Consider the following 23,132-nt stretch of genomic DNA (forward strand, 5'->3'; position numbering starts at 1 on the left):
GCCATGCCATTAATTACTAACATGCTTTTGTAACTTAATGCCAGTTCCTTCAATTCACTCTGCAAACCATTTTTGTTCTAAAATAAATTTCATAAAGGAATCACTTCTCTTTGCTTAGCTTCAGACGTCTAAATTAGCCCTAGGCATTCCTATTTATTTCTGGTTCTGAGGACTTTCTGGAATTAGATCTGACACAGAGTCCTCCACAGGGAGCTGGCAGCTGGCAGCACCAGGATGGATGATGCACTGAAAGAGTGTAGAGTCAGAGTGACCTCAGGAACACATTAATCTCCATCTATGCACAGATATATGTCAGACTCATTCCTGAGAGCTCTGATATACAGAGCCCAAAAATCTTAGAGCTGGGGAGGACACTAGAGGCCGTTTATTTTATTTATTAATTTATTTTTACTTATTTATTTTTTTGAGACAGTCTCGCTCTCTCCCTCAGGCTAGAGTGCAATGGCGCAATCTCGGCTCACTGCAACCGCCGCCTTCCAGGTTCAAGTGATTCTCCTGCCTCAGCCTCCCAAGTAGCTGGGATCACAGGCGCCCACCACCGCGCCTGGCTGATTTTTTGTATTTTTAGTAGAGATGGGGTTTCACCATGTTGGCCAGGCTGGTCTTGACCTCCTGACCTCAAATGATCCACACACCTTGGCCTTCCAGAGTGCTGGGATTACAGGTGTGAGCCACTGTGCCCAGCCCCATTTAGATCAAGTCTGACATTTTACCCACGAGACTGAGGCCCAGAAAGAAGTGACTTGCTGGAGTTGTAGAGCCGATTAGTACAAAAAACAGTATTAGAACCCAGGTCTTCTGGTTCCTGAAAATATACGGGGATTTGGGTATTTAAGAGTTTCAGTTCTTCCTGCTGATTTTAGGGCTTAACACATTAAGGAGACCTGAGAGTTAACTAGCAAAATTGAAATCACTATAATAAATTAACAATGTATATAGTGCCTGGGAGCTATGATTACAGGTGGTGTAAAAATGCAAAATGTAATGAGAATGATAACTTTACTGAGACGCTTCTAAAAATGGGATGATATGATGTCTGCCCAGGGCCAAATGGGAGGTGCTTCCCCCAACCAGCTAGTACTCTGTGACTTCATGGAATACATAGGAACGTTTGCCCAGTATGCAATGGCTTGCAACTGTGATGCCCAAAACATAACAGTATCTTCATCATTCCCAAATTATTTATAAGAGTGATTTTCCTGGTAGACTGCAACTGATTGTATCATTTGATTTAGAAGCAGTTCCACAATTTACCAGTTGCTTTTCTTATGTCAATTGAAATAGAACAGTATGGGAGTAAAGTTTAACATAGTGTACAGTTTCTGGGAGTTTTGTGTTTGCTTTCTTTCTTACCATTATTGCATCAAAACACTTTTACCTCCTGTGGATTAGTTATGCATATCTACAGATCTGAAACCTTTTTGATTCAAAAATCCCTAGGGGCAGAAAGCCTCTGGGATACTTAACAAATTGTGTTTGAACAATTACATAAAAAAGAGGTGGTCCCTGACTCATTAAGAACAACACATGACCAGTTACTTCCTTATATTTGTAGCATTACTGGTCTGGCAGATGAAGGGAAAAACCATTACCCATAGATAGAGTTTAGCTTTATTCACTGAGATAGCCAGCAGCTTTCTCCCAATATGGATATGCTCCTGGTGGGTAGGGAGAAAATGGGCAGTACGATAATAGAGTCAGATGGGCTCCTGTCACTAAAATATCTGTATGCAAAATATTAGATTCATGTCACCCTAAAAGATATCTGCAGTCCCACTGGTATTTTTATGGAATTACGTAAATACATCATCTAACAAAGTAACAGCCTCCCACTCTTTGAAGGGTCCACCTTTTCTGGCCTATTCGGGAAGGGGGAACTTGTTCTCATATTACTCCTAATGCAATCAAGAGGATTTGATTCACTCCATGACCGTTCTGACACCTCCCAGCCACAGCCCCCTATATTTGTTGTATCTTCTTGTTCATGAACTTCAGCAAACTGGTAAGTGTGGGAGAGACTGCATTCACCTCCACCACTCTACTCTTTTGCTACTCACATGACCTCCACTTAAGATCATTCAAGTATGTCCTATGGGGAAGAGGACCACAACGGTCAATCTCTATTAGGTATTTTCTCAGGGACATAGTCTAGGTCCTTGCTCTGCCACTTTCAAGTTCTGCCCCATCTCAGTCCATCTGTAGCCAAATGTGGTAACTGAGCAATTCTCTGTGCAGTGTTCTAGATGCTGGGACAATGAGAGGAGATATGATGGTGGTTCCTGCTCAAAAGGAGATTTACATTCTGATGGTAGGAGAGACACAATTAAAAATAATCAGATAAACAAGATTTTTTCAGAAACCAACGAGAGCTCTGAGGAAAAAACACTATTCATTCATCACATACCATATCCCTATCTTTACATATCTGTGCATATCTGTTGTTTGGCTCCCCTTAGGGATTGCCACCACCACAAACAGAAAGGAATTTATTTATCTTCCAATCTCCTGTACAGATTATGGAGGATGCGGCAGCTCCCAGCAGTGCATTTCTCACTACCTGATTTGTTCAGTCTAGAATAATTTCCTGCGGTACTCCAGTCATCCTTCTCCCCCAGGTCTGATTGGGTCAAGGTTTCTCTGTCATCGTGTGGTGCAGGTTGTCTGCTCATCTTGGTTGTCATCCACTGGGTGATCACTGGATCCAAATAGACACCCAGCCCCAAGAGTAATTCTCAGAGCAGTCAGAAGACACATTGAGAAAAAGAAGCACAATCTTCACAGATGCCCCTGCCCACACCAAGGAAACCACTTAACAACTTCATGAGTCTTCTTGGCTGGCAGATGTTTGCTCTTTACACTGGAATCTTCAGGGATAGAAAAGACAGAACTATTTCAGGCCTGCCTTCTCCCTGTGGGTCATCTCTTAGCTATACTAAGGTTGAGCAGAAACTTTGCTATTAATATTTTTCCCTGTTATATCTGAAGCCAAGCCAATTTCTTGACCTGGGCATTCTCCTTTCATCTTTATTTGAAGGGAATCAGTTTCAGGACCCATTGCTCTCTCCTAGTAACTTTCCAGGAATGTGTGGCCGATTGTGCTTCAGTTACATAGGAAACATACTTACCAGTTTTGGGCATGGCACAAACTATGAAAGATGGCAAATATGTTTTAAAGCATGTCTTCATATGACCTATTAAAAATGTTGAATACACGAGGCCAAAAATAGATGACAGAATCAAATTTATTTTTCTTAATAGGATGGAATGATGTGTTTCAACCATAGATATATATATTGAATTCTAAACCTTATCGGCCCTAGTTCAGGGTGAGGAAGATGAGGTATGACTTGACAATAGTTGATCTGAAAAGACCATAAGGGCATCAGTAGACCATGAGCTCACCCTACATCCACAGAATGGCATAGCAACAAAAAGGGCAAGTGCCTAGAACCAGGGACGATGTATTCCCACTGACATCTGCCCTGATAAACTCCAATCTGGAATACTGTGTCTAATTTGGGGACTAACTCACTGACAGGGATACTTATAAACCAGAGCGCATTCAAAGTATGTTGGCTCCAGTGGAAGGGCATCTGAAAACTATATAATACAATGAACTGTTTCTGGAACTGAGGAATTTAATACAGAAAGAGAAGACTCGTGGTAGACATAAGTTTCTTCCAATATTTACATGGCTAGTGTGTGGAAGAAGAATGAGTTGGTAGAAACCATGTTGTACAAGACAATTGATGGCAGATGGATAGGAATTTCAAACTAGAACAGTCCAACAGTGGAACAAGCTATTTAACAAAAAAGTGAGCACTTTGTCACTGAAAATGATCAAGTAGGGGCTTGAACAGATCTGTAAAATGTAAATCATTATTACCTTCATTTTATGCAAGTTATTATTATGATCTTTGTGACAACTCTTTTTAGTCTTCCTTTTTGACCCACAATATGGAAAAATCCAAAGTATGAATATTTTTCAGCGTTGACCCTCTCATCTTCCTCCTCTCTTACTTGTGCATAAAGTTTTCATCACCTTCCAAAGTACCGTCCTCTCTGGTGAATGCCTGATGGAGCATGGTAAGTGGTAAATTACTATGGCCTGGAAGGCTCAGTAACTACCAGGAAGCGACTTGGGCACTGGAGAAAATCTGGCTCATTATATTATTTAAAAATGAGCCTTATTATGAAATTCGCAAATGTATTGCTTTAAAATAAAACTTGCACTAGAATAAATACTTGAAAATTATACAAATAAAGAAACTCCTTTCAAAATTAGTATTCTAGAGGGAATCAGATGAGTGTTTATTAACTAAATGTGCTCCTTGCCTGGTGAATATATAATAGAAATGTGTGAGAACATCGCTGTGTAATGCTTTCTAAGTCTTGCTGGCATTATTTATGCAGCCTGTGTCAGCCATGAGGAAGTCATGGTGGGTTCTGTGTAGGACAAAAATTCATTTGTCTTTTGAGTCAGTGTTTGCTTACATTTCTGCTACTTATCTGGATCGTAAGTTTGATAACTCAGCTTATTGTGCTCATGTTATCCACATAAAAATGGAGTAATTATTTCCATTTGCCTCATCAAACCATTGTGAGCAGACTTTTCAGCTGAACATAGTAAAGAGAAATTAAATGACATCTTTCTACAACCAACGCTGGCATATTTGCTATTTTGCACTGCCTTCATAGGCAAGGTTATGCTTTTGAAAAACCTAGGAAATATTTTAGAATTGATCTCAAATTATACTAAAGCCCACCTCGATGGTCATGGGCAGAAGAAGAGAGGTGTAACTCAGTACCCTACTTCTGGTGGAGATCAGACTTAAGCGTAGTAAGTATAGTTTGTGCTGAACTTTTGTTTCTACCATAACTTCAGAAGAGAGAACCAAATCTCTGTAAGGAGATAATGTATCCTTTTGTCTTTCAGGTGATTCTTTGAAACATTAGTTAGTTTCAAAATCTGTTTATTACCTGTGTTCTTATTGCCATTGTAAAGATATATCAGTTCTTTAGTTTTCATCTGTATTCCTAAGGAATTTAAAAACAGAGGTTCCAAGTAGGAAAATCCAATAGCTACTTTGAGAGCCAGTGATACCATCCACAGATATTAAGAACAGGTAGAACGTTAGCTGGGAAACAAGAAGTAGAAAAAGCAGTCCACAAATGTCTGCTGAACTCTACCTTCTGAACAGACAGGGCGTGTCTGTCTTATTTATGTTTATATCTCCAGGCTCTAGCACAGTGCCTGGCACGTAGTAGGCACTCAAGAAGTATTTGTTGAATTTGCAATAAATCATAAATGGAAGGGTGAATTAGAAATGGAATGGCCTTACAGAATGGTCTCTGAGTTTATTATTCAAGTTATTTAGTAACATGGTGATTTAAATTCCACATTGTAACTTTGCTTAATAATGTTAATGTCCTTTTAGCATAGATAGTAGGTCTCAAGCTGGGCTTCATCTGAAACTCAAAAATCTCGATGTCCCAGGCCGCCCCCTCAGACCAATTCAAGCAGAACCTTTAGGAGTGGCACCCGTATAACAGAATTATTTAGGGCCCTTTAGAAAATTCTAGAGAACCATTACAGTGGGGTGTGGGGGGGGGGGATGTGTGTGTTCACACATGTGTGTGAAACATAATTTAAGCTCCATATTACGAGTTTCACTTGATACTACTTCTCTCCTTTGGCAAAGGCAGGGATTGAGGGTCTAGGGGGGAGAACTTGCACCAGACTATAGAAAATGCATAAATATGTATGGAGGAGTTGGTGCTATAAATCATTTCACTATTAATTATGCCATGGCCTGTTTTTATGTTCACTCTTCTTTATAAATGAGATGAAATAGCTTTACAATGTGCCTAACATCGTTTTAAAATGCCACATAAATTCACTCCTGTTTTTATGGGGTTGAAAATTTTAACACAAAAATAATTTGCCTAGCTTGAAGAATTTGCATAAAACCATCGTAGGGGTGTGTTAAAAATTACTGTTCTTCCTTTTAATGTAAGAGCGCAAGACAGGATGGAGGATAGATTTCATTCTTATGGTGCCCCAGGTGAATCTCACATTTGCATATTAAAGATTCAATTTAAAATAAACTCCCAAGTCACAACGGGCATTTACCCTAGAATACATATTTCAGCATCAGCCTAGGGCCATGCAAGGAAAACTCCTAGAGGGACAGCAGAGTCTACAGTTGTTCTAGCTATGCACCTCTTGTGTTTACCTTTACAAATGTTAGCAGGGGAATATGGTCTGGGTAGCCCACCCCTAATGCCTGAAAGAAAATGGTAAATTATAGAGACAAAACAGTATAGCAGTTTGACTTTTACTTCTCAAGGTCTTGTGGTTCCATTATCCCTGGCAACAGTTGGGCTGTCTTATTCGAGTAAGTTGGTGAAAGCTAACACGTGCTATTGGAAGTGAGGAGATACTGGGAATAGCTTCTCTCTTAGGGAACAATAAATATTACCTAAAAGAAATGAACTCTGGAAAGAACAATTAGAAGGTGCAGGGCATGTGTGCAAGTTAAGACAGGCTTGGGTTTGGCTTAGGTAGCTGTTGATTTCAGGACATCAACTTGGTACCAAAATTAGCTCAAGGCAATCCATCAACAATTCTAGCATTTATTTTCTCCTTTTTGGGTTTGCCCAGCACCTCAGTCTAGTATTTCCTTATTCACTAAATGACACAGAGACTAGCCCTACCATCAATAATATCTTTCATTAGTGTTAAATGAGAGGTACTACGTTAATTTGATATTTATTAATTTCTTAATATTTATTTTAATACTTCAATGTGATAGAATAGCTTTCCGTTAGGTTAACTTTAGTGGTTTTCTTGTTTATAAAGTTAAAGGCTTACAAAGAAAAAAGGAGAAAGAGGGAATTCAGCTTAGGTATTTCTGCAGAACATTTAAATTAATTCTACTCTTTATATAGTGTCACTGCTTTATCTGCCACCTTGATTGTTTTTGCCTCATCTTCGTTTGTGGCATAAGCTGTTTGGAGTTTGGCCAGCGTATCTATATGAGTAATGTGTTTACTGCTACGATGGGGGAAGGCTCCAGTTTTAGTGCTTAGCATGGCTTGGTCTGTAGTTTGTTCCTGGCTTAAATGACTTACAGTACATGGGGTGTTTTAAGGCCCAATAGTCTTTTTATTTTTATTTTTTTAATCCTAGAGATTTGCTTGAAAGATGAAGCTGTCACAGAGGCACCCAAGGAAGTCATGACAATTCTCCTTCACTGTGCAGCTTTATTTAGCAGAAATGCAGAAAAGTGCAGAAGTTGCAAGAGTGTAATGTTTACAGAAAAGCAAACCTAATCTTTTTACATTTTGTTCAGTGATTTTGTTTTGTTTGAAGTGTTGCTTCTCCTGTGCCCCCTGCCCCCTGTCCACCGCCTCCCACCTCCTTGACCAACCTAACTTTTAACCCAAAACAATTTCCAGTTCTTTGTGATTGAAAATTGGGTTCATATAGGGCAACTCCATCTTCCTCACACGATGACCAAACCTACGCCTACAGACTCTTCCTCCTTCAATAGGTTACACATCACATCCAGACATGCCTTGCTTACGACATCCCCACCCTGACTTGGAGACATCCAGGGACATGGACATCTGCAGGAGTCAGTCCCACGGCACCAATTTCACTTTCCCATCTTCTTTCACACCATATCCTTGTAAGAGCTCTGCTGATGTAAACTGGCTTATCCATTGTCACCCCAAACTGTCTTCTACTGTCTCAACTTTGCCTGTTTTCCCATACTATTTCCTCTTCATTATTGCTTTCTGTATTAGTCAAGATTCTTCAGAGAAACAGAACTAATAGAGGTATGGATTCAAGTGCACATGTATGAATCTATCTATCTATGTATCTGTCTACCTATGTATGTATGTATGTATGTATCTATCTATCTATCTATCTATCTATCATCTATCATCAAATTGACTGGTGTGCAAAATCCGAAGAGCCAGCCTCCTAGTTGAAGTCTGCAGGTCATGGACTGCTGTAGAACCAGAAACAGCTAATATGCTAGTTTGAAGGTCATCAGGTCAGACAGGAGAATTGTCCATTATTTGGGAGAGCATCAGCCTTTTGTTCTATGTAGATTTTCAGCTTACCCACTTTAGGGAGGGCAATCTGCCTTTTTGGTCTATGGATTTAAATGCTAATCTCATTCCAAAGGAAGTTTTCAGAATCATGTTTGACTAACTATCTGGACACTCCATGACCCAGTCAAATTGACGCATACAATCAATCCTCACACTCTCCTTACAAACACTTGAAGCCAGTTATGGTTACTCCCCTAGAGACGAAGTACTTCAATCTCAACCTCTCGGGCCTTCAGCCATTGCTCATACAGTGTAGTTTGAGGTACATTAGCACCCTTGTTGCCTTTTCTCCTCACAGTTTTATCCCAAAGCAGGGTGCTGGTTTTACTCCTCCAGTTCTCCAAGACTAACCAGACCTCTCTTGTTTTTTTTGGTTTTATTCTTTTGAGGCACTCAATAAAAATGATTCCTGGATGTATATGCAGAATAAAGAACTTCTGTAGCCTCTAGGACCCACCATTTATGTTTGGTTGAATGCAAGTGTTCATCTATTTGTGTTTTTCAAATAGATAGTCTATCAGACTGGGAAGAAATGGTGGCATGAAGTTTGGAGTTTTTGAAGCTGGCTTTATCAGAGAACAGTAGATTGGAATATTAAATCCTTATTAGGTCAAGGGACAGCTGTGGCTCTGATTTGATTCCAGGCTTGAATAGAAATTGTTAAATTGTTTTTCTAGAAGTAATCAAAAATACTAATATTTAAAATGAAAGCTCTTTGATTTTATAAAGTATAGTCAAAGGTTATCTGTCCTCTGATTAAATCATTGTAAAATATGAACTTCAGCCCAATAATAATTTTTCACTTAGATTACTTTCAGAGGCATTGTTTTTACTCAGGTAACAGTTTATGAGAAGGCCTGAGAACATCTGATTGTGTCTGTAGCACCTTCATAGCTGTACCAATATGTTCATGGTCTTTCAGCTGGCCGTATTTCCATGCCGTGGTCCATTCTGTTTATTCAGCCGGGAACACCCTCTCATGCCTGCCCATTTGAGACACCCTCTTATTTACAGTGCTTCAGCTCAATGGTGTCTACTCTGAAAGGTCTTCTCTTACTTCAGCAGGCCAACTTTGGCATTCCTTCCTGGCAATGATGCACCATGTACTTTTTTTTTTTCATCTCACTTGTCACATTGTATGTTCTCTATTTCTGCATCTGCCTTTCTGCAACAACAGTGCCTTTAAAAGCATCACACATTAATACATACTTGTTACTATTATGCTTCTCATATTAGCGATTCAATGGTGAGCATTATGGATGTGGTCTGTTAGCGTTTGGTTGTATGTCCCCTCCAAATTGCACGTCATGTGACCTTTAATGTTGCAGATGGGGCCTAGTGGGAGATGTTCGGGTCATGGAGGCAGATCCCTCATGAATGGTTTTGTGCTGTCCTCCTGGTGATGAGTGAGTTCTCACTCTATCAGTTCACGAGAGCTGGTTGTTTAAAAGAGCCTGGAACCCCCTTCCTTCTCTCTTGCTCCCTCTCTTGCCATGTGACATGCCTGCTCCTCCTCCACCTTTCACCATCAGTAAGAGCCTCCTGAGGCCTCACCAGAGGCTGCGCAGATGCTGGTGCCGTGTCTGTTCAGTCTGCAGAACTGTGAACCAAATAAAGGTTTTTCCTTATAAATTACCCAGTCTTAGGCATTCCTTTATAGTAAATGCAAAACAGACTAACACATGCTCCCAGCCTTGTGAACCTTCAAGCCTAATGTGGACCGAAGCTATGCCATCTTTGTCACCAGTACTTATTAGATCAACAAATAAAAATGGATTTATGCAGTAGACTACTTAAATATAGGGACAATATTTTATGTTTTTGTTTTTTTTTTTTGGTTTTTGTTTGTATACTCAAAGTTGGCATAATTATGTGTTGAGTGAAGGGAGGAATGATTAATTTAAGTAATTTCATTGTTGACTTTCAGTTTTAGATGAGCAAGTAACTTTTCAGAAAAACCTCATTTAAATGTTTATGTTAATTTCTTTTCATAAATGCTGTTTTGAAGCTGATAATTTTAGGGGTAATGAAAATTCAAAAGTCAGGTCATCTCCCAGGGAGAGTGAGTAGGATGATATGACACTTTTACTAGCATGAGATATTTAGACAATTCTAATCATAGTTTCAGTAATTTATAAAATTATTAACATCAACTGTCAGTTATCTTTAGACTTCAAAGGTAGAATTTAACCTTTAACTCTGTCCAAATCTGTCATGTAAACAACCTAAATTAACTACCCTTTGAGATCAAAAATTAATATCTTACAAGGGTTTTCTCAGAGTATGCTAATTCTTTGAAGTTTCCTGAAAACCAAATTCAAATTCGAGACAATTAAATGTTAATAAATTTCCAGTGATCAGAGAGACAAATATAAGGAAGATTAATATTCTTTCTCCGCGGTTTGGAGACAGGCTCTCAAAGTGATCAAATAAAATGTTACCTTTGAAAGTGACACCTTACGTTACAGTGCCTGGATGTCCTTCTATAGTTAAGGAACAGACAGAGTTTTTTTCTTCTTTCTGGGCATTGAGATGGGTGCAAGGGTTGGTGAGCTCCCTTGAGGAGGTCATAGTAAGAATGAAAATGTATGTATTCATTCAGCAAGTTTTTATTGAGAAACTGTCATTGGCAGACATTGTATTCAACCCTGGGATTACAGACAAGAAAAGCATGGATCTTGTCCTGTGGAGCTTACTCTTGGGGGGCAGGGGGATAAAAACCACAAATACACAGAAAACTAAACACAAAGTAAGTAACAAATAAAGACACTGTCATTCAGAAGTACTCCAGAGAGCATTGTATTTCACAATTCACATTTTGACCTAATTTTAGGAAGGGATTTAGCCAGAGCCTTGAGTTGGGGATTTAACTGTAAATGTTTACTCAGGATGCAAAGTTTGCACAGAGCCTGAGAACCGCAGCCATCCTCGCCTACTGCTCAGCACACATCACCACCCCCCGGAGCACGCTTTCTCACTTGAGGAAATAAGGCTAATGTGGGAATCATTGAGCTCAGCTCTGTGCCAGCTCTGTATTGACCTTGTATGTTCAGCTCTGTAATTTTAAGACTTCATAAATATAAAAATACTTACTTTTTATCTTCAGTTTGGCTTTAATTTCTCTTCTCTGGGAGAACTGTAAACCTGCCAGCTTTAAAGTTAGTTGATCTATTTATTCTGAGCTATAGGAATACAGAATAAGTCAGCTGTTATTTTTTTAAAAGTTAGAGCAATCTGAACTGATATCCTAGGGAAAAAGTTTATTGCGTGCATTAAAAATGGAATTTGGTTTATTTCCATGGTTTTGGAGCAATTCAATGTGCACGTATTTATTGCTTAGATGCATGCTATTACACCTATTACAGAAGTACAGAGGCTTAGGATGATATTTTTAATGTCCTTGCTCTTAAAAATGTTTAAGTTTTCTGAAGCTCTTTTGTATTTTTCTGACAACAGCCTCATAGGATCACCTGAGGACAGGTCTCATTGTCTTGCATCCTGATTAATAAGATCAACACAGGGGTAGCTATGGACAGCAGCTGACCCCAACTACTCTGAAGGTGACACACTGTTTGTTCTGGGTGTTTCTGGGTTCTCTACAGCCTGTAAGTGGTCACCTCTGTGGTCAGAGCCAGGTCAGTTAGAGTGGAAGGGTCAGAGGGTAAGGGTTCAGGGTCCTAATTGAGACTTTCCCACCTGGGGGCTATGGGCACTGTGGATATCATCCTGCTGCCCACTCTTGATGCAAGTCTTGTGGGACTGCCAAAGCTGGACATCCAGGCCGGCAAGAGCTAGCACAGGGAGAGCTTCCTAGTAAGGAGTAATAGTGGTGGAGCTTGGCAGCGGTTTCATAGGAGGCAGGCATTTGGCATCAAGGGTTGCTTCAGCAGGTAGGGGACACCTAGTTTAGGTTCAAAGGTGAGAGTACATACTGGAGGAGGTATGAGGATGGTACTGAGAAGCACAAACCGAAATCCAGAGTTCCAAGGACAGGGGGAAGGGGATTACTGAGGCAGAACCTCAGCATAAAGCAAAGGAATCCAGCTACCAGAACTGGAGTGCAGGCAGAAGAAGAGAGAAGTCTAGTTATAATGACTGAAATTATAGCAAATGCCCTTGGAGTCTTACAGGGGTTTGAGTTGTTTACCTGCAGGGAGAGGAGTGAGGTAGGGGCAGAGAAAGGACACATCTGACCCTAAGGATCAGCAAGTCCTCCCTGGGGTGTGGGACCTTGGAGTGACTGGAGATAGTGTACCTGGTGAAGCTTGGTGTTTTTGAAGGAGTCTGTGTAATTCCCCACATGCACAGTGTGTTTCCTTATCTTTTCTCAGTTCTACATTGTGGTCCTTCTATTCCTGGCTTACAGCCCCTTCCTAGGGATTCAAATGCCCATTGCTCAATATTCAGCATATGCTTACTGAGCACCTGCTATGTGCTCATACTAGTTACAGTGTGCATTAAGTTACATTCTCTGAGGGCTCCAGTGGTCAATGAGTCAGAGTCCGCATCTTCAAGATGTGGACGCTATGGTGCTGAGGTATGAAAAGGATGTGAATAAGCCCAAGTCGAGATGCTAAGTGGTGGAGGGGATATGAGTGGTCCGGAAGACCACAGCTGTCTAGAGGCAGAAAGATAGGGCTCCAGGAGTGTTTATGGAAGGTTTCTTAGAGGAACCCTTCCTTGAGTTGAACCTTGGAGATTGACTTTCAGTAGGTACAGAGCAAGGGATAAGGTGGAGGAAAGAGATAGGAAAGCATTCTCTTGGCATTTAGGACAAGGAGACAAGGTTGGAACTGAAATGTAGTGCTGCACAGATGTGCCCACATGTGGTAGAGCCTAAGTGTCCGATTAATTCCACTAAATTACACTGAAGCTTCAGGTGGTAGTTCCAGAGCTTTCTCGAATATTTTGTGCAAGACTAATACAATGAAGGAAGTGCTTAGTTTTACACAGGGTGAATTAAATGGGCACTTAAGGAGGAAAAGCATGTCAGAACACATATGCAATTGTGAGAGCATCATGAAGTGCTGTGATGGTAACAACTTGACGAAGGAAAGAAAGGAATCAAAGATGGTTGCTGTTTTGAATCCAGCCGACTCAGAGACTACTGGTACAATAAATCACATTAGGGAAGTCTGTGTGTGCGTGTGTGAGTGTGTGTGTGCGCGCGCGTACGCGTGTGTGTGAGGTAATGAATGCAGAAGAGTGAAGTACAAGTAGAAGGTTGATTAGGCAGCTAGCTAGAAATAGATGTGAACATGTTCAGGCAATTAGAATGTGGTGCCACAGCTCAGGGGATGTGTTAGGGATTGAGACAGAAGAGAGGTCAGAACCGTGGCTTTCATATTCATTGAAGGCACAAAAGGAAAACAAGGAGCAGGAGAGAGAAACAGAGACACAACCATTCAGAATAGATGACAGTCAGGAAAGTGCGTTACCAAATCAAGAGGTGAGAGTTCATGGAGAAGATATCATATCTTGTTGCTGTATAATAATTAAAACTCATCTATCTATCTCTATGTAAAAATGGTATTATACATAGGACAGAAGTCACCAATTAAGATGAATAAGAGTATCATATTTAATCAAGTGCATACATCCATTAATATCCATTTTCAGAATGTAAACAGCTTAAAATAAAAGCTGTCAGAAGTCCCCTGTGTCTACTATAACAAAACCAATGGTCACTGTATAAATAACTTTTTATTTTGCTTCTCTGCTGAAGAATCTGGGCACAATCTCCTTATCTGTGGACCATCAGGGTCAAAGAAGGAACGGGTAACATTGCACAAAATCCCATTTTCATCTGCCACTGAGCATCGGAGCTCCTCCTCTGCGTCAGCAGCCCACACCTTCCTCCAGGCATGGGGCCCAGGGCCATAGTGCGTCTCCTTTTGGTATTTCCCCTCATGAGCTTGGAAAAGACAATTTGGTACTTACTGTAGTGTGGGGGTTGAAAATTTCTATATGGCCAGGTGCAGTAGCTCATGCCTATAGTCTCAGCACTTTGGGAGGCCGAAGCAGGTGGATCACTTGAGCTCAGGAGTTGGTCTCGAACTCCTGAGCTCAAGTGATCTATGTCTCCACAAAACATAGAAAAATTAACCTGGGTATGTGTTGTACACCTGTAGTTCCAGATACTTGGGAGGCTGAGGTGGGAGAATTGGTTGAGCCCAGGAAGTTGAGGCTGCAGTGAGCTGTGGTCATGCCACTGCACTCCAGTCTGGGTAACAGAGTGAGACCCTGTCTCAATACATACATACATACATACACACACACATGCATACATACATACATACCTACATACACACGTGGTTCTATAATCTGCAGAGTAAAGTGAGATGCTGTATGCTTGAAAATTGCTGAGAGTAGATTTTAAGTGTTTTCAACACAAAACATTGATAAGTAAGTGAGATAATGTGTATGTTAATTAGTTTGATTTAGCTATTTAACAATGTCTACATTTTCAAAACATCATGTTGTACATTATAAATATATCCATTTTTTATTTTTCTATTAACACAATACAAAGCATTAGACCTAATTATTCAGGACAAGTGGTCAAATGGTTCACAGTAGGGAATAGTGGGCTTGGTCCATATTTTCAAGCAATCATTTGCCTTAAATTTCAAGTCAAATATGATATTTTTAAAGAACACCATAAGATTAAGATATGTAATGACACTAAAATTACTGCCTTCCTGCAGAGCTTACTAAGGCTTAATGATGGAAACCCTACAGCTACATTGTATTTGGTGTTATCAGGGCTTGTCTACAACATGCTCTTGGTGTTAGCAAATGTGGTTTATATTATGTATGAATTACTTGGGTATAGATGCAAATATCACTTCTATATTTAGACTCTCATATTGGGTTCTGCCTAGAGCTCTATGAACAACTTTGTTATTAGAAAATTTATGATCTGTAATTTGTAGACATGTCAAAAAACATACCAGAATGAATTAATAAAGACACTTTAAACAGATGGTTCTTAAAAAAAAAACTTCTATATGGGATACAGTATACTGAACTGAAGCGAGATGTGAAAGACAATACATTCTTGTCTGAAAATCTTCGCAGAGGTCAATGACAATAGATGCTAGACAGAGACAATAAATTCTGGACTTTTTAGCAGGAAAATTGCTTGGAACAATTTATTTCCCCAGAATCTCAACCACCTTAAGTTAGCATCATAGATCATTGTATCTTGATCTCCTGTGCAGATGAACTAAGGAGAAATGGAAAGTTTCAGGAAGAGTCTGAAGGTCAAGGTGGCCCTAAGCTTTGGCTTCTTGAATCTAAGCCACTCTTATTACAGTGAAAATGAATTTTTGATCAACCCACTATTGACCATGTGTCTTTCCTAAGGCTACTTTTAAATTTGGAGAGAGGTACAGCATGGCTTTCCTTGGTGTTAGAATAGGAGGGGCCTGGTTGTTCATAAAATATTGGAATAGCCTTAGGTTTTCATGCTTCTGTATTTATGCAACTTAAAAGAAGAAACCCCTCTGGACTTGGAGGAAAGAGATTTAGCTTTTAGTGCTAGTTGTGTGGTACTAACTAGTATATAACAAGGTCATTTACATTATGGTCCTTATATTTCTAACTTTAAAATAAAGTTATTTTTCAGCATAAGCAATATTTTATTTAGGTTTTACACCCATTCTTAGAAACTCATTCTTGGAAACTGGTATCTAAACCAACATCTTTAAATTTGTTTGAAGCTTTGGCCAGAACTCATGATGTTTACATTTGTCAAGTGGAATTACCCCTTGACCATTAAGAAAGAAATCCTGTTTGGATGTACTTTTGAGCTGATTAGGAAAATTATTTGTTTTGAAAAGATGAATGCATTTTAATACTGGTTGATGAGGCTTGTTTGGACTATGCAATACAGTTGAGGCAGTTTTTATTCTGATTTTGATTCCCACTCTTTTGTGTGTATTCCCAACCATCCACTTCTATGAGAAGAGCAAACAATAGGAACTGTAGCCCAAGCACGGGTGAGTCATTACTCATAAGAATGACAGAAAAGCAGTTTCGAGTGCTACAAGTGACATTAATGCTATATAATCATGGCTCAGGATATTTCGGCTGCCCTCATTTTTGTCGGCAGTAGCGGCTACAGCAAAGTGCCATTGTTGGGTATGCTGCAAAGAGATGGCCCTCTATCTGATGTCAGTTCCAATTTTTTGAAACACTTAATCCACATGATTTATAGGCCATCTTCAAAGTTCAGATGTATTCACCAACTGTGAGCTTCTAAAAACAGCCAGTCTAGCTGTTCATAAGTAATATTTGCTACTGAAATCCAGATTCAACAGATGTGTATCAAGTACTGGATATTTTCACGTGTATAGGCTCATTGTACCCTTGCAAGTACCTGTAAGGTGGGTCTTGTATCAATTTTCATAAATGAAGGTGTACTAACAAAGGTTAAATGTCTCATCTGAGCTCATACGACTAACAATGGCACAACCAGGTCTGAACTGTTACCAACAGGAGCTAGTGCTGAAGGGCTCCACCCCTTAGGTTCTGACGCCTGTGCAGCCACTGATTGATGAGCTGAAATGGTGGTCTTATGAGTAAGGAGAGAAAAGAATATCCAAAGAAAAAATATGAAAGACCCCACACCAATGAGAAAACCCAGCCAACTCAGACCTTCCTGATCTTTCCATGAAAGGACAGTCCTCACATGCCCAAGGTTTGGACTGGATCGCTGGGAAAATTTGCGTCTTTCAGCCTCTCAACCTAAGCGATCCTTCAACAATCTTTGCAAATACATGAAGAATAAGGATATCTACATTGAGGTCTCCTCATCCCAAGCTCTTAGTGAACTGCTGCATGGGCTAGGTATGTCCATGGTACCCTTGGGTAGTTTATGCCTTCAAGACAGACATCCTCCATCATGATAACAGTATTTTCAGTACCCACTCAATCTCTCTGCTGCCTTCGACTCCTAGCTTAGACCAGGAGCAGAATAAGAAGGGGTAAGAGCATTGACTTTGGAGTCAGACAGTTAAGGTTGTCACTGACTCGCTGTGTTTTTAGGCAAGATAGTTAACCTCTCTGTCCCTCAATTTACTTTTCTGTAAAATGACAATACCAATAATAGCTATTTCACAGGGTTAGCAGGAGGGGTAAATAAGTATATAAATTCTCTCTTTGCTTTGGGTTGTCCAATTATCATCAATAGGCTGATAAGTGTGTATGTGTAGTTATCGTTTTTTTCTTTAAATTCTTCTTTTTGATTCTCTTTAGCCTTTACCTACTTGCTTTTTTATCTCTAGCTTCTCCTCAATGCTCTTTAAATTCTTATTTTATAAAATAAGTGTGTCATCCAAACATACTTTTCCAACAACCCATTCTTTGGGGAAAAAAAGTACAGTTACAGCTTTAATTATCACCTAGGTTTTGATAATGCTCAAATTGAGATGCATTTTAAATAGGAGGCTTTTGAGAATGTACCGTGTGCCAAGTTCTGGGAGAGTGTCTCTTAAATGTATTTTATTGATTTCTCTCAAATGCAAGCATATACTATTATTTTGACACTAAAGAAGAGAAAGTGAAGTCTCAGAGAGATTTACTAACTTGCCCTAAGTCTCACAGCAGGTAGATAACAGTTATCACTGCTGGCTGCCTGCTGAGCTATAAGAGGTTCATTTTTCACAAACCGTTTACAGATTCATTTACAAGGCATGTAATAATGTTCTGAAGAATTTGGGCAGTATGGCAAGTGTCGGGTAAGAGGAAACTTGTAACTCAAAAAAGATAATAGAGCTCAGGGTCAGTTGTAAGCCTTGTTGGAATTTTTTTTGTTTTCTTTGTAGCAATTTAGGGTCTCTTGTCTCAGGCTAGTCACATAACCATTTCAAACCTCATTTTAAGAATGAGAATCATAACGTCGATGTGAGCTTTTTAAAATAGTATGGATAAGAAAAGTGTTTGTAAATCTCCAGTCATTATAGAAATGTAAATTTTATTACTCTTATTATTTATTTTTTAAACTTATAGAATTCTACTTGTAATCTCACACACAGATTGGTGAATATTAATTAACTGTCGGGCAAGATTCATTCTGAATGCCTGATATAATTTTGGCCAACAAAAGTTGGAGAATGGTGCGCTTTTTTAAAAAAATCATACTTCGACTTCAGAAGGAAGCTCTGCTAGCATCAACTGAATTTTGGAGCCATTTTAACCAATTGTAAGTCAGAATCTATATAATCTATCTATCTATCTATCTATCTATCTATCTATCTATCTATCTATCCATCCATCCATCCATCTATTTATTTATTGAGACAGAGTCTCATTCTGTCACCCAAGCTGGAGTGCGGTGGTGTGATCTCAGCTCACTGCAACCTCTGCCTCCCAAGTTCAGGTGATTCTCATGTGTCAGCCTCCCTGGTAGCTGGGACTATAGACACCCCCCACCACACCTGGATAATCTTTGCGTTTTTAGTAGAGATGAGGTTTCACCATGTTGGCCAGACTGGTGTCGAACTCCTGGCCTCAAGTGATCCGCCCACCTTGGCCTCCCAAAGTGCTAGGATTACAAATGTGATCCACTATGCCCGGACAGTCAATTAAACTTTATTAGTCAATAAAGCTACATATCATCCTAATCTCTCTCTTTCCCAGCCTAGTTTATTCCACTGATGCCTAGCTGGTATTTGGAGATTCCATTCTAATGAAGCTAAAACACATGAAGGTATGTGTAGATTATATCTTTGGTTCATTTAATGGGCTAGGAAAAAGGGGTGTAGCTGTCTCTTTAATCAAGCAGACCTCAGGCTGTTTCAATGAGAATAACACAGGTGCTGATCACCTTAATGACAACACTATTTTAAAAAGCATTTTAAACACATTATACTGTAGATTATTCTTTTTTTTTTTTCCTTAATGGAGCTGTCCTTGAAGGACCATTATGCCATTCCTTTCAGATGTTTAATAAAGCAAAAGATTATAATGATTGTGCTTGAGAATAGGTTTTGTGCAGCTGGGAATTGCAATATAGCAATCTTTGATCAAATCATCAAGATGCTAAAATGTATTTTTAGTGGAGTGGTGATGGGGGCTTTATTAAATTGGTTTAATCAGTGTTACCTATGACCGTTCGTACAATTATATTTTTAATTATTATCATCCTAATCAAAACACATGTATTTATGGCTCCTTTGTGCATATTCCTAATTTGAGATCTATGAGAATTTCATCTCAGGCCATCTACAGGCTTATAGTCGGCAACAACCCTGAAGCTATGTAAGCAACTAAATAAAGTATGGGTATGTTATTCATTGTAGAAAGTGCTAGTGTGGGGCTTTGCGTGTGGGCCCCCTGAATGTGCTTGTTTCGGTTCAAAGATGTACATTGTGTTTATTAGTGGCCATGTGTTAGACATGTAACTCAATTACCTATGATAATAATATTATCTTATGAGAATTAAATAAGAGATAGTTTATTATATGTAAACTCTTAGTATCAAGCTTTTAGCAAGTGTTCAGTAAATAGTAGCTCTTTAAAAAGAATACACTATACCTCACAATAAGAGGAGCCATGTATGACAAACCCATAGCCAACATTATACTGAACAGGGAAAAACTGGAAGCATTCCCCTTGAGAACTGGAACATTACAAGGATGCCCACTCTCACGTTCCTATTCAACGCAGTACTGTAAGTTCTTGCCAGAGCAATCAGGCAAGAGAAGGAAGTAAAAATGGATCCAAATAGGAAAAGAAGAAGTCAAACTATCTCTTTTCACTGATGATATGATTCTATACATAGAAAACCCTGAAGAATCTGCCAAAGGCTCCTGGAACTGATAAACAATTTCAGTAAAGTTTCAGGATACAAAATCAATGTACAAAAAAATCAGTAGCATTACTCTACACCAATAATGAACCAAGCTAAGAGCCAAATCAAGAACGCAATGCCATTTACAATAGCTGCAAAATATAGGAATACCTAGGAATACATCTAACTAAGGAAGTGAAAGATTTCTACAAGATCTCTACATGGAGAATTACCAAACACTGATGAAAGAAATCATAGATGACCCAAACAAATGAGAAAACATTTCATGTCATGGATTGGAAGAACCAATAATATTATCAAAATGGCTATATTGTCCAAAACAATTTACAGATTCAACACCATTTCTATCAAGCTACCCATGCCATTTTTCACAGAACTAGAAAAAAACTATTCTAAATTCGTATGGAACCAAACAAGAGTGAAGCAATCCTAAGCAAAAAAAAACAAAGCCAGAGGCATCACATTACCTGACATCAAACTATGCCATAAGGCTACAGTAAGCAAAACAGCATGGTACTGGTATAAAAACAGACATACAGACCAATGGAACAGAATAGAGAACCCAGAAATAAAGCTACACACCCACAGCCATCTGATCTTCGATAAAGTCAACAAAACAAGCAATGGAGAAAGGACTTTCTATTGAATAAATGATGCTGAGATAACTGGCTAGCCATATGCAGAAGAATGAAACTGAACCCCTGCCTATCACAGTATACAAAAATTAACTCAAGATGGAGTAAAGATTTAAATGTAAGACCTCAAGCTATAAGAATCCTAGAAGAAAGCCTAGGAAACACCATTCTGGAAATGGATCTTGGGAGTAATTTATGACTAAGTCCTCAAGAGCAATTTCAATAAAAACAAAAAATGACAAGTGGGACATAATTAAACTAAAGAGCTTCTGCACAGCAAAAGAAATTATCAACAGAGTAAACAGGCACCCTATAGAATGGGGAAAAAAACATTGAGAAACTATGCATCTGTCAAAGTCTAATATTCAAAAACTGTAAGGTATTTAAACAAGCAGAAAACAAATTACCTCATTAAAAAATGAGCAAAAGACATGAACAGACACTTCTCAAAAGAAGACATGCAAGCAGCTAGCAAACATATGAAAAAATGCTCATCATCACTAATCATCAGATAAATGCAAATTAAAACCACAATGAGATACCATCTCCCATCAGTCAGAATGTCTGTTACTAAAAAGTAAAAAAATAACAGATGCTTACAAGGCTGTGGAGAAAAGAGAATACTTACATAGTGTTGGTGGAAATGTAAATTAGTTCAGTTACTGTGAAAAACAGTTTGGAGACTTGTCAAATAAATTAAAACAGAGCTACCATTTGACCCAGCAATCCCATTGCTGGGTATATATCCAAAAGAAAAGAAGTCATTCTGCCAAAAAGACATATGCTTGAGTATGTTCATCGGAACATTATTCACAATAGCAAAGACATGGAAATCAACTGAGGTGCCCCTCAATGGTGGATAGATAAACAAAATGTGGTACATATACAACATGGGATACTACGCAGCCAAAAAGGAAAGAAATCATGTTCTTTGCCACAACATGGATGCAGCTGGTGGCCATTATCCTAAGCAAATTAACACAGAATCAGAAAACCAAATACGTCATGTTCTTACTTATAAGTGGGAGCTAAACAATACGTAATCATGCCATAAAGATGGCAACAATAGACACTAAAGACTACTTGGGGGAGAAGGGGGACAAGTGTTGAAAAACTATTGGGTACTATGCTCAGTACCTGGGTAACAGGATCATTCATACCCCAAACCTCAGCATCACACAGTATACCCACATAACAAGCCTGCACATATAACCCCTGAACCCCAAAAGTTGAAAAAATAATAATATGCCAAGCATCAGAGACAATATTAATAATAATTAATAATTTTAAACTGTTTATCACATTGCTCTTGACCGTTCAGATGTTTAAAATCTAGAGCCAAAGGACTGACAAAGCAAGTTGAATCTTTTTTTTTTTCAGAATCATAACATTAAAAAAAAATTTCTAGCAACTGAGTTCCAGTAAAATAATCAACTGTGTTTCGTCACGTACATGCAACGTGCAGGAGAAAGGTTTGCCTGGGATCGGCGTCTGTCACCCAGAAGTCAGGATCTAGGAGCCCTCTATGGAACAGTCAGGGATGTTAGAGCTCTGAAAGCGTCTCTGGAAGAGGTGCTTGCTTTGTGGCTCATAGAAGGTCAGGACAGGAGAGAAAGAAAGCAGCAAATGCTGAGATGAGGGATCCAGGTGGAAACTGTCAGGTTTCTGAGGGCTGGCTAAGAAAGAGAAGGCTGCTCCCTGAAAGTAGGCCTACGCTGAGCAATGGAGCCAGTCAGCAGAAATAGGGGAAAAAAAGTCCAAGGCTGGAAAGCCAGTTAGCAATTCAACCTATACCATATTTTCTTTTGACCCCAAGTTAATTTTTCTAATAAATCCAAACCTTCCAATCATCTTACGTAGATATTTTAATAAAAAGAATCCATGGCATAGGTTGGCTGTGGCTTAGGCAAGGCTGGATTTCCATCACATTGTCTCAGACCCTATTCCTGGTTAAATGGTGAACCTATTACACTTCAGTATATCATACCATAAAGGAGATAAATAAACTTAAAAAGAAATCAAACCCCAGGTATCATAAATGGTAACAGAGTAAATCAAACCCCAAGTTTCATAGGTGGTAACAGAGTAGCAGGATTTGTTTTTCTTTTCCAGTTCTTATTATTTTTTGGTCTCTGCTCCTTTAGAATGAAGACTCATTTGTCTTTTATTTCTAAAAGTTGAGAAAGCTGCTCTATCTTTAGATATTTACTTTTATGCTTGAAAAAGTCTTGCAGCAGTGGAAGATCAACATTTCAAGTTACTGTGAGGAAAAATCCCAAGTATATAAGAAAGAGAAAGAAAAGGCTGGCCACAGTGGGGCAGGCCTTACTGGCAAAAGCTGTAATGGGTGACACAGGGAGCCTGGGATTGTCCTGCAGAATCATGTCACTCTATAAGGTTAAGTGACTTGCTAATGGCCATGTTGTGGAAGGCATGCCTGATGCCAAAGTTCTTCACTTTTCTTGATGATATAATCTCTATGTTGATAGGTTTTTGGAAGACAAATGAGCCCAATCAACCTGTCATGCACA

The 23,132-nt window shown here is 39.1% G+C and overlaps 1 protein-coding gene across 1 annotated transcript in view; it reads left to right on the plus strand.

The window, feature by feature from the left end:
* Positions 1-23,132, plus strand: part of HS6ST3 (heparan sulfate 6-O-sulfotransferase 3) — a 771,050-nt gene that overhangs the window by 477,091 nt on the left and 270,827 nt on the right. The gene's annotated exons all lie outside the window — the stretch shown is intronic.

The sequence above is a fragment of the Mandrillus leucophaeus genome, unplaced genomic scaffold (genome assembly GCF_000951045.1).
Source record: "Mandrillus leucophaeus isolate KB7577 unplaced genomic scaffold, Mleu.le_1.0 Scaffold960, whole genome shotgun sequence".
NCBI lineage: Eukaryota > Metazoa > Chordata > Mammalia > Primates > Cercopithecidae > Mandrillus > Mandrillus leucophaeus.